The sequence below is a fragment of the Dasypus novemcinctus genome, chromosome 1, assembly GCF_030445035.2.
Source record: "Dasypus novemcinctus isolate mDasNov1 chromosome 1, mDasNov1.1.hap2, whole genome shotgun sequence".
In the NCBI taxonomy this organism is placed as follows: Eukaryota; Metazoa; Chordata; class Mammalia; order Cingulata; family Dasypodidae; genus Dasypus; species Dasypus novemcinctus.
Window position 1 is genome coordinate 22966072 of NC_080673.1, and position 11517 is coordinate 22977588.

At 35.8% G+C, this 11517-nt stretch overlaps 1 pseudogene; it reads right to left on the reverse strand.

Annotated features, from left to right (window-relative positions):
* Positions 1-9108: 9108 nt before the first annotated feature.
* LOC111765667 (U1 spliceosomal RNA) lies at positions 9109-9233 on the reverse strand (annotated as a pseudogene).
* Between the last annotated feature and the right edge of the window lie 2284 nt (positions 9234-11517).

An 11517-nucleotide genomic window follows, 5' to 3' on the forward strand; every position in this document is an offset into this window, starting at 1 on the left:
ACAAGGATGTAATGAGATTACAAGTGAGAAAAGGTCCTGCAATTTTTCTATCAATAAAGTTTTTCCTTTTTCATAGGTATGATATTTTAAATGTAATACTGTAACATGTTTTTTCAACTAATATTTTATTCTAAGAATTTCTCATATTACTATAGTCTTAAATATATATTATTTAAGTGTTTTAATATTATGTGATTATAATATGCCATTATTCGCTTACTATTTCCTAACATTATTCAATGTTTGGTTGTTATAATTAGTTTATAAAAAGTGTATATATGCTTATATACACACACACATATATATAACACTTATATTTTAAACTAAAAATTAGAATGATTACTTTAACAATGGCAAGTTGTATACATGTGTGTATACATCTAGTATTTTTAAGTTGAAAATTACATATAACTTAAAAAATATATAATGTGATTTCAAGAATTTCAACTAATTCTTAATTTTAAAAGACAGTAAAATAGGCTCTTCATAATCTTAGGATAATTTTTTTCTCTGTGTAAAAAAGTCAACTGATAAATTTCCCTGAAGGATTTTAGGGGAAATAAAAATATATATTTTTAAAGTACTATACATGTAATTAATATATTCCTTGGACACTAATTGCTCAGGTCTTGAAATCACATAGTCCAAAATTATCCTATGGTTTAGTCTGAGAATTCCTACTTTTCCTTCAACCTAATTCCTCCAATTCTATGGTCAATTATCCAGTTAAATTAGAGGATAGAAACAAGCACGCTATAATGTTGTCCTAACATATTTCATGAATGGATAACAACCCTAAAACTTTCTCTATGTTATTACTTCACAAATAATTCGAGATTACGGAAAAGATCTAAATAAATTCTTGAAAAAGAGTCTAAATATTAATCCCCAAGGATGAACACAGATGTACACAGATAGAAAAGATAAGCCTGTAAAGATATTTATCAAAGTAAACTTACAAATCCTCTAAAATGAGGGTGCTGAAACTTCAAGCTTCATTTTGAAGTTCTTCTCTATCAGTTTAGGAGGAAAATGAAGTATTAAAAAAGAAGATGAAATACATAAATTTTCTCCAAATTGCTTAGGGAAAAATAGAGAGGGAGACTGATGTAATGGAAAGACTACAGAACTGGAAATGTAATGGAGAGATTGCAGAGCCAGGCTGACGGGACCCAGTGGGACTGATTAGTTAGGTAATCTGGGAGAAGTTATTTTATCTGTCCAAACTAAAATTTTCTCTCCTCTGTGTAACCTGAAAAACAATATTTGTTGTTATGATAATTAAAATATAAAATGAAAATATGAATAAGAATTTTGCCATATTAGCCTCATAACAGATACTCAATGAATATCAGTCCCATTATTCCTAGGTCATTGCTATGACCATCACACTGCTTTTTTATTCTATTGTGGAAGTGACTTTATTTTACTTGCACATGAAAGGAGTTCTTTTATAAATCCTGTGTGGCTCTTTGGGATGAAAAGTAGTATTAAAACATAAGTTGATGGATCTGCTTCAATTATTTTCTTTTTTTTTTTTACCAGAGCATTATAGAGACAATAGATGACATAGCATTAGGAACATGGGATAATCTCAGTATACAGTGTAAATATCCTACAACCAAGGATTAAGTACATGGTATAAATACCCTCAGCCAAAGACACACCTTTATTTGAAAAATTGGGGTTTTTTCACTTGTTGCAGTAAGGGAGAATGCACACCATGAGGAACTGGGGGTATCTTGGTAAGAAGAATGGACTTAGGTAGGATTTGCACTTATATTAGGTGTTATTGTGAAGCATTTATGGAAGCAGGATTTATCTTTCAATTGGATGCTGTCAAGAAGAGGGAAGGAAAATAGACCCAGGCTTAAACTGTAGTTGGTGAAGAAACAACAGTCACTAACATTAACCAGGATAGGAGAATGTTTGTAGATCTTGATGGTTTGTGTGATGTATATGTTCTGGGTTCAGGTATGATTATGGAGTGGTCTTATGTTTGTCTTTATCCATCATGGTAATAGGGTTCCCTTGTCTGATATTGATGTTCTGTGGGATTGTTTATATACAGCAGGAGAACACAAAACTTACCTCATAGTACCAGACTACCGGCTGAGACTGTTTTTCTTTTTCTCAATAGCATTTATATTTTGAAATAAAGCAATTAAAAATGAATATGCACACAGAAATACATTCAGGCATAAAGTGGCCAATGCAAACCCTATTTTAATTGCAGTAGAAATTTTAATATTGTAATATATGTTTTTCTGAATTCCATTAAGCCTCTTTCCATAGCATATTAATGATATATTTGGAACTCCACTGTTCTTATTCATAAAACATATGAAATCAGTTAAACAAAAACTATTGCATATTTTAGTATGGGAAGATTTAACAAAAAGAAGCCAGTGAAATATTTAAATTGGCATTTCTTATTAAAATTACACTGGGATTTTTTAAAAATGGTGTTTCTAAAATATGTTTCAATGCTTTCCACGTAATATATAGATTTTGACCATATAGAAAGGGATAAAAATGCTATAAAATCTTTGATCAATTAAAAATGCCATACTGGAACAGCAATAATTGACCAAGTGCAACAGCAATGACCAACAAGGAAGGAAGGTCCAACAATGAGTCCTTGATACTAATGACTTTGCTTATGAGGCTGTGTGCCTGAAATATGAACTAGGCCTAGAGGTGCAGGATGCATAAGAGTTACCTCCTGAAAGCCTCCATGTTGCTCAAATGTGGCCACTCTCTAAGCCAAACTAAGCATGTAAATTCACTACCTTCCCTCCAGCATGGGACATGACTCCTGGGGATGAGCCTTTCTGGTGCTGAGCGATTTCTACCAATCACTAACTGGTGATGCAGCGAGCAAGAGACCTTGAATAAAAGGGTCATGTCAGACCAGCAGATTATCTCAGCCTACATGTACAATCATGTGTTAAAAATGGCTTTTTAACCTTGAATAAAAGGGGGAAATGGCAAAGAGAAATGAGTTTATATGGCTAAGAGTCTTCAAAAAAAAGAGTTGGAAGATCATCAGAGGGGTTACACTTATGTACATCTCAGCAGGACCCCAGAAACAGCTAAAGTAGATACAACCATAGGTACTGGTTCTCCTGAAGATTGGGAGGCTCACAGGGTATATGGTTATGGCAGATGGGTTTTGAGTTCTGCACCATGTCCATGGGCCCTACCTTGGAATTTGTGCTCCTGAGAATGATGGAGCTGGCCTCAGATGTGACCTTTCTACACATGCCTCTTCTGTCACTTTTACTGAACCTGTGGTTGGTTCTGGGGATGGTGTATACTCAAGGGACTTGAATCTCTGTACTGCCCATATATCAGCTGGGACCTCAGCCTCAGCAAAGTTGCAACCCCTACTCTCTGGTTCTTTGGATTTACCCAGGTCAGCTAACAGGGAGGTAAAGATGGTAAACCACCACACCAGGGAACCAAGAGTGCCTACAATTGGAAGCAGGAGAATTGCATCCATCAGCCATGTGGAATCTAAGCCCCTCTTGATATAGAGGTGGAGTGGACATCATCATCCCAAAATCCACAGAATGGAGTAATAAAATATAGATTGGAGTGGGCTTACTAATATTATACTATAAAACTATTGTGACTAGTAATAGAAGAAATTGTGTCATTGATGTGGAGAAAGTGGCCACAGTAGTTGCTGACGGCAGGGAGAGGGAAGAAGAGGTGTAATGAGGGGGCATTTTTGGGACTTGGAGTTGTCCTAAATGATATTGCAGGGTCAGATGCTGGACTTTATATATCCTGCCATAACCCACTGAATGTACTGGGAGAGAGTGTAAACTACAGGGTAAACTATGATCCATATGGTGCAGCAGTGCTCCAAAATGTGTTAGCTGAGTGCGATGAGTGTGCCACAATGATGGGGGGAGGCTGTTGGTGTGGAAGGAGTGGTGTATGTATCGTCAAAAAATACAATTTACAAAAATGATAGGGGTGGGGTTGGGAAGTGGGTTATACGGGAACCTCTTATGTTTTTTTAATGTAACATTCTATGTGATCTATTAACTTTACTTTCAAAAGTGTTTAAAAAATTAAAATAAGAAAAAAAAATACCATACTGACTAAATAGCTCAAGGTCTTATTTCAAATACCAATGGGGATGGGGTTAGGAATAGTTACATAGCTTACAATCTAAGTGGAGGAGTTAAACCCAGCTAGTAAAATAGGGAATCAGTAGATGGATCTGGAACCAGAGGAGAGTCCACACAGACATTGATAACCTCAAGATGGCTGCTGGAAGACCCCACCCCACAAGACCCTGCCATCCAGAACAAAGACTTCCTCTGAAAGGCAAGAGAAGCCCCAGACATTCCCCAAGGACTTTATCATTGGGCCCTCATGGGGGATTGATGGGTGGGATAATCAATCCGAACAGCAAACAGCTGGAACCCCTTCCCTGCCTTCAGGAAAGGGTTGGAAGAATTAACAGTTCAAAAAGGCAGGCACAGAGCCTAAGTGTGCTTTCTCTCTCATGCTTTCTCACCTCTGGACTCATTCCTGCCCTCTGCACACCACTCTTGCCATTTTTACTCTGCATGTGGCCATTCATGTAAAACTTAGGCATTTATAATCTATAATGGGAAATTGTAGCCTGTAAATCAGCCTGCTTTATCACTTTTCAGCCCCTTCCTTTCTACCTGGGACCCCTGATCTGTTATTTTCTCCCATTTATCTTCCCTCCTATAGCAGTTTGATATTATTGATTAATTCTAAAAAGAAATATTTGATTATGTTTGTAAACTGATCTTTTCCTCTGGGCATATTAGATTAGTTGATTCTTTAATCAAGTAAACCTCATGTGCCAGTAGGGTGTTGAGTCCCTGTCCCTTGGTCGGTGGTGACTCACAGATAAAAGATGGCAAATTGGGGGTTCTTAATGTTGGAGTTTTGATGTTGAAGTTTGATGCTGAAGTTTTTAAGCTGGAGCCCTGGGAAGTAAGCACACAGAGGAAAGAGAAGCAAGCCCCAGGAAGAAAGGAAACTTGAACCCAGAGAGAAACAAGACCCTGGAAGGGAGGAACCCAGGAAGCCTGAACTCTCAGCTGTCATCAGCCATCTTGCTCCAACATGTGAAAATAGCCTTTGGTGAAGGAAGTAACTTATGCTTTATGGCCTGGTATCTATAAGCTCCTACCCCAAATAAATACCCTTTATAAAAACCAACCAAATTCTGGTATTTTGCATCAGCACCCCTTTGGCTGACGAATGCACCTCCCTATATGAATAAATTATGGGCTAACTCACCCAATGTGCTCTTGAAATTCATTTCTGTAGCATAGTCAAGAACCAAAATAAAATCTGATAAGAGAATAGGATGAACATATGTGAAAAGACCTTCCAGAGGCAAAGGAAAAATTAACACCTATAAATGAGAAGTGTGAAATAAGTGCAAAAAAATACAAGTTTAAATGAAAAAAATCAGGGGCCCATGACTCTGGGAAGTTTCTTTGACAGAGATGGAATTTGAACAAGGACTTAAAGGACATGTAGCCTTGGATCGAGTGAAAAGGAAAAGGACATCATTAATTCATCTGTGTCTTACACCCTACATACTTTATATAATTTAATACTAACAAGCGTTCACTAACTGAGGCCCAAAATGTTTCAGCAAATATCATGGCTGACACAGCCAACGATTTCAAGCATCCATATCTGGACCTCGGTATTGTCCCCAAAGGCTTTGTACTTTCTACTATATAGTGCTGGAGAAAACAATAATTCTGAAGACAGCCAAGCAAGAGTAGCCAAATGGAGAAGGAAAGAGAAAAACACTATTAAAGGATTCACAGTTGGTACAGAATAATTGACTGAAAAATGTAGTCGGTTTGTGAAGAAAAGGCTGAAAGAACAAGAAATATATAAAGAAGACAGGCTAAAAAGTTTAAATTTTCCTTAGGCATTGAGAGGCACTGATGACCAGAGGAATGAAATTATAAAAGCATCAGTTTAGGAAGCTTAATATAATATTAATGAGCAGAAGGAATTGAACAGAAAATAAATTAAAGGCAGGGAGACCTGTTACTTATGACAACAGTAAAGAAAAACCTGACACAAGTTTGGAAACATTTTCTGAGTATCTCAGGAATTGAAGGGTCATATAAAGCTAAGGAGAAAATATTAATGATCAATTGACTGCAGTGCTTTCATTTCTAGGATGGATAATTACCGTGGAAGCACTTTCAAAAAGCAATATGATTTTATTGCTTCACTTTTGAGATAAAACCATATTGTAAACAAAATGCCCATTTTACTTGTGCAGTTTTTTGACAGACAAAATTAAATTAATTAAGTATATACATGCATATGTTGAAAGTAGAGGGTAGTACCTTCTTTCTTTCACTGAACATTTTTATTGTGCTTACCCTCTTTGCCTATATTATAAATGTCACCCTATTTAATTCTCCCAACAATGCCACAACATACATACTGTTTTATTTTTATTTAGAAAAGAAGTAAACTTAGGCACAGAGAAGTGAAATAACTTACCCAAGATAACACAGGTAATGGATAGTAAATAAGGTATTTGAACCCAAGTAGTAAAACTCCAGGGACGATGCGTTTCACGCCATTTTACTGTATTGACTATTGCTCCTCATTTAAATGATGCATATAATGATGTGAAACTTCTTGGGGTATATTTAGTGCTTTTGAGTCTTTATTATTTGGGGATGGGACTGGAAAACAGATGGTCTATTACTTAGCAGATGGAAACACTGCTTATTGACTTTTCTCTAAGTTCTATTCATAAAGTTTTATTTTGTGGACATGAGTATGATTTTCCCATATTGGCATAAGAAAATTCTCTATCTGAAATAATTCATAGTTAAAGAGGACATCAAAATTAGAGAAGTTGCACAGGTCCCCTCGGACATATCTTAAAGGAGGAAATAGGCTGAAATGCAAATAAATTCAAATTAATGTACATTTTCAGTGTCTATTATGTGTGAAACACTATTACAAAAATAAATAATACACAGCTTCTCTCTCTTCTGGGAAATGCCAGTGTAGTGGTAGGTTAATAAGGAATTCATATAGTGGGAATGACAATATGATGAGTGCTATGAATGAAGTAGGCTAGTAAGATAGGGAATTAGTAGATGGATTTGGAATCTGGTAGAGACTCCATGTGCACATCAGTAACCCCCAAGATGGCTGCTGGAAGACCCCCAAATCCAAGATTCTGCTATTCAGAACAAAGTCTTCTTCTAGAAGCCAGGAAAAGCCCTGGATATTCCCCAAGGGCTTTATCATTGGGTCCTCACTTGGGGATTGATAGGTGGAGTGATCGATCAAAACAGCAAACAGTTGGAGCCCCTCCCCTGCTATTAGCAAAGGGGTGGAATAATTAACAGTTTAAAAGCCAGGCACAGGCCTGAGCCCACGCACACTTCGCTCTCTTGCCTCTGAACCCGTTCCTGACCTCTGGGCGCTGCTCTCGCCATTTTTTCTCTGCCATGTGGCCACACAAGTAAACCTGGGCATTTACAACCCATAATGGGAAATTGTAGTCTGTAAACCAGCCCACTTTATCCCTTTTCACCCCCTTTCTCTCTACCTGGGACCCCTGCTCTGTTATCTTCTCCCATTTCTCTTCTCCCTGTGCCTGAATAAATTACTGGCTTAACTCACCTGGTGTGCTCTTGAAATTCATTTCTGCAGCATTGCCAAGAACCTAAATAAAATCTGGCAACAGTAAGGTGTACAAACAGTCAGAATTCAAAAGAGAGAGAGATCAAATTCAGGGAAAGAAATCAGAAAAGCCCTTGAGGGGAAGGTAGTTTTTAATGACCACTTCAAGTGATGAGAATTTCAACAAGCAAAAATAGTAAAAATGTTCATCTGGGCAGGAATAAGAGTATGAGCAGAGAAAGGAAATCAAGATAAAAAGGGATAATTCAGTATGTGGGAAAGACATACTGATAAGGAGGGTGGCAAAATATTTTATATAAGGTCTGGGGTATTTGCATTTAGGCAATAGTCAAAACACTGTAAGAATGTGTGTTAGCAAGCACAGAAATGTGGAAAGGAGAGACAGTGGGAGAGATATTCTGAATTAAAATAAGCTTGATTTAGACACATATAAGAAATAAATCTTCTGGAAGAAAATAAGGCTTACCTGATTGTGAAGAAGAAAAGAATTCTCAATCTTGCAAGAAGGGGAACACAACTGTGACTGGCACCCTGAACAAAGGAAAATGACACAATGTATACCCCTGAACCTAGCACACAAGCCCTTCATCTGTTTCTCCATAGATTGAATACTTCAGAGGTTACAGCCTATCCGAGCAGTCTAACTTTCCTGCGCAAGTCTCCCAGTTTTTGATTAACAGTTTCTCCCATTACATTACAACTGTTAGGGCTTTTACCTGCTCTTTCTGCCAAATAAGGAATGGAATTTAGTGCTGAACTGGTATTGACTTAGCACTTTCTTGTGCATCCTTTTTACTGGCTATAGGATTGGCTTAAGCTGGTTTCCTTTGTTCCTGCTTAACCCGGGAGTGGGAGACTGAGGCAGTAGGCTGCCAGGTTACATTAATTAATATTTTTTTCCTCTCTGCTTTATATTACCTTTATGTGAAAACTAAACTGATCCCCATCTCTTACAATTGTCAAAGAAGAGAGAAAAATAAACGACAACTTTAAGACGTCAAACCATGAGCACTCATAAAAGATATTTTAATTAAGAAGAACTGAGAGATCAAGAGTTTGTAAAATAGTTTTCCTGTGGACATGGTGAATTTGAAACCTAGATAAAATATCCTGACATTTAAATATGTGGACATAACAATCAGTAATATTGACTGGGAATTGGTCCCAGATAATTTAAACCATGGAAGTAACTCTAAAAATGAGAGAAAGATGAGAAAAAACTGAATCTGTAAATGTATAGACAGGGTTCTCCAGGACACAGATATGTAAATATTATGAGATTTGTATAGAAATTGGCTCACATGACTGTGGGGATGGGCAGATACAAATTCCATAAGGCAGGCTGCAAATTCTGATGATATTTTTTCTTTTGTTTTGGTTTTTCGGTTTTTGTTTTTTTTCAGGGATGAGCAGTCGAGTTTCCCTCATTTGGGGAAATCGCAGGGGTCAGCACATCCAGAGCAATGGATAAGCCTCACCCTGGGAAAATCACCTTCATGATCATGGTATCTGCCCTGCCAGGTAAGCATCCAAAGAAGGTTTTTGATGAAATCTCTAGGAAACACTGACTAGCTGAAGTAGATATGTAAATTTTTCCTTCTTACTGCTGAAATCAGCAGTTGTTTTTAAGGTTTTTGATTGATTGAATGAGACTTCTCTCATTTTTGAGGGCAATCAGCTTACTTAATCATTGGAGGCAATATCCTTAGATGATTGTAGGTGTAATTAGCCATAGATGCAATTAACTGACAGATGATTTAAATCCACAAAATATCTTCACAGTAAGAATCAGGCCAGAGTTTGTTTGACCAAATAACTGATCACCATAACCTGGCCAAGTTGCCACATGAACTTAACCATCACAGCAATCTTAGTGGATGACCTACCTTAAGAAAGTAGAAGGAAAATGAATAGCTTACAAAAGAAAATACTATAGTCAAAAATACCGTAGAAGAAAAAATACATTACTGGTGATGAAAAATGAGTTTCAAGATTAATGTGGATCAGATTAAAGTCAAACAGGATGAAGACTAAGGAAAGATCTTGTAGCTAGGAACTATGAAGGAATCATTGATCTTACAGAATGGAATAGGTAAGAGCAGTAATCAGTGGAACAAAGCAGGAATTGATTAAGAAATGGAAGCAGTTTGGACAAATTAGTGGCTTAACTAAAAGAAAGTAAAAAATTAAAGCAGTTTTCAGAAACTGAGTACTAGACAAGAGGATTTTGTGCTCAGAAAGGAATCAAAATGTAAGGAATAGAATATGTGTGACACTGATGGGGCAATATGTGAGAGTCTTGGGAATGGCTGCAAATAAATAGCTCTTCTGATAAAAATAGGAAATGAAGGAAGGTAGGGTTTCAGAGAATTTGAGTTAGTACATATTGGGCTAACCCAGTATTTTCAGTTAGGCTTTGAGAAGAGAAAAGGCCACAATCCAGCCTCAACTTCTGCAGATTTGAGGACTGCTACTATAAGGAATGGAAGGTATAATAAATAGAAGTTCAATACACAAATTGTCAAATAACAATGAACAATCAACTGAGAGTAGACAATATGAATTCCATGTGTACGTGATAAATACAATTTTAGTACCTCGCAGAAAACTTCAGGGGATGGGAAAAGGAGAGAAATTGGCAATGGGCTTTTACATGCTGCTATTAAAAATAATAAAAATATTTATATTTTAAATATAAATAATATGGAAATAGTATTAAGAATTTTGTATCTTTACTAATTTTTTGTCTACCTGTTATTTATATTAATTACTAAAAGAGAAGTAGAGAAATCACAAACTATATATGTGATTTATTTCTTCTTTCATTTCTGCCAGATCATGATTCATTATTTAGAATTGTTTTTAAATAGGTATGGTAGAATTTTTGTCTTCTTATCAATTAATCTCTTCACCATTATGGAATGTCCTTCTTTATTCTTGGTGATATTCCCTGTCCTAAATTCTTCTTTATCTAATAGTAAAAAATACAGCAAATTTATTTTTATTTTTAATTTACCACTCTGTATATAAAAAGTATGATTTTATAGACATGTAATTGGACTTTCATATAACTGCCAATTTTCAGACAAATCTGCGTCTTCATGGGAGGTCTTAGACAATTTGTTTAATGTAATTTTTTACATTGTTGACTTCAAATAACTCATCTTACTAATTGTTTTCTGTTGTCCCATCTGGTCTTTGTTTTTCTTTCTCTCTTTTTCTGACTTTTCTTGTTTTATTGAATAGTTTTTTTTTAGTATTGTATATCATCTCCCCTCTTGGCTTATTAGTTATGCCTTTTTTATTTTACCCGTGTATGACTACCCTAGGATTTAAAATTTGTACTTTTAACTTATATCATTTTATCTTTAATTCACAGTATACCACTTAATATATATTGTAAGAACCTTACAGCATTACCTTCCATTTCTTTCTTCATCCTTTTATGCTATTGTTCTATATATCTATATACTTTATTTTTCTTTATCCTTTCTTGATTAGCTTGACATTTTATTTCTTTTTAATATTTTATGTTAGAGAAGTTGAGAGCTTACAAAACAATTGTGCATGATGTGCACAATTCCGATACAACACCCCTCCACCAACACCTTACATTGCTGAGGAAAACATTTGTTACAGATTATGAAAGAACATCATCAGACTATTACTACTAACTACAGTTCATAGTGTACATCTGGTATATTTTTCCATACCCCCTATTATTATATCATGTGTTAATATTGTATATTTTTATAGCTCATGAGAGAATACTCTCATATTTGTACTGTTACTATAATCCATCTTCCACCACAT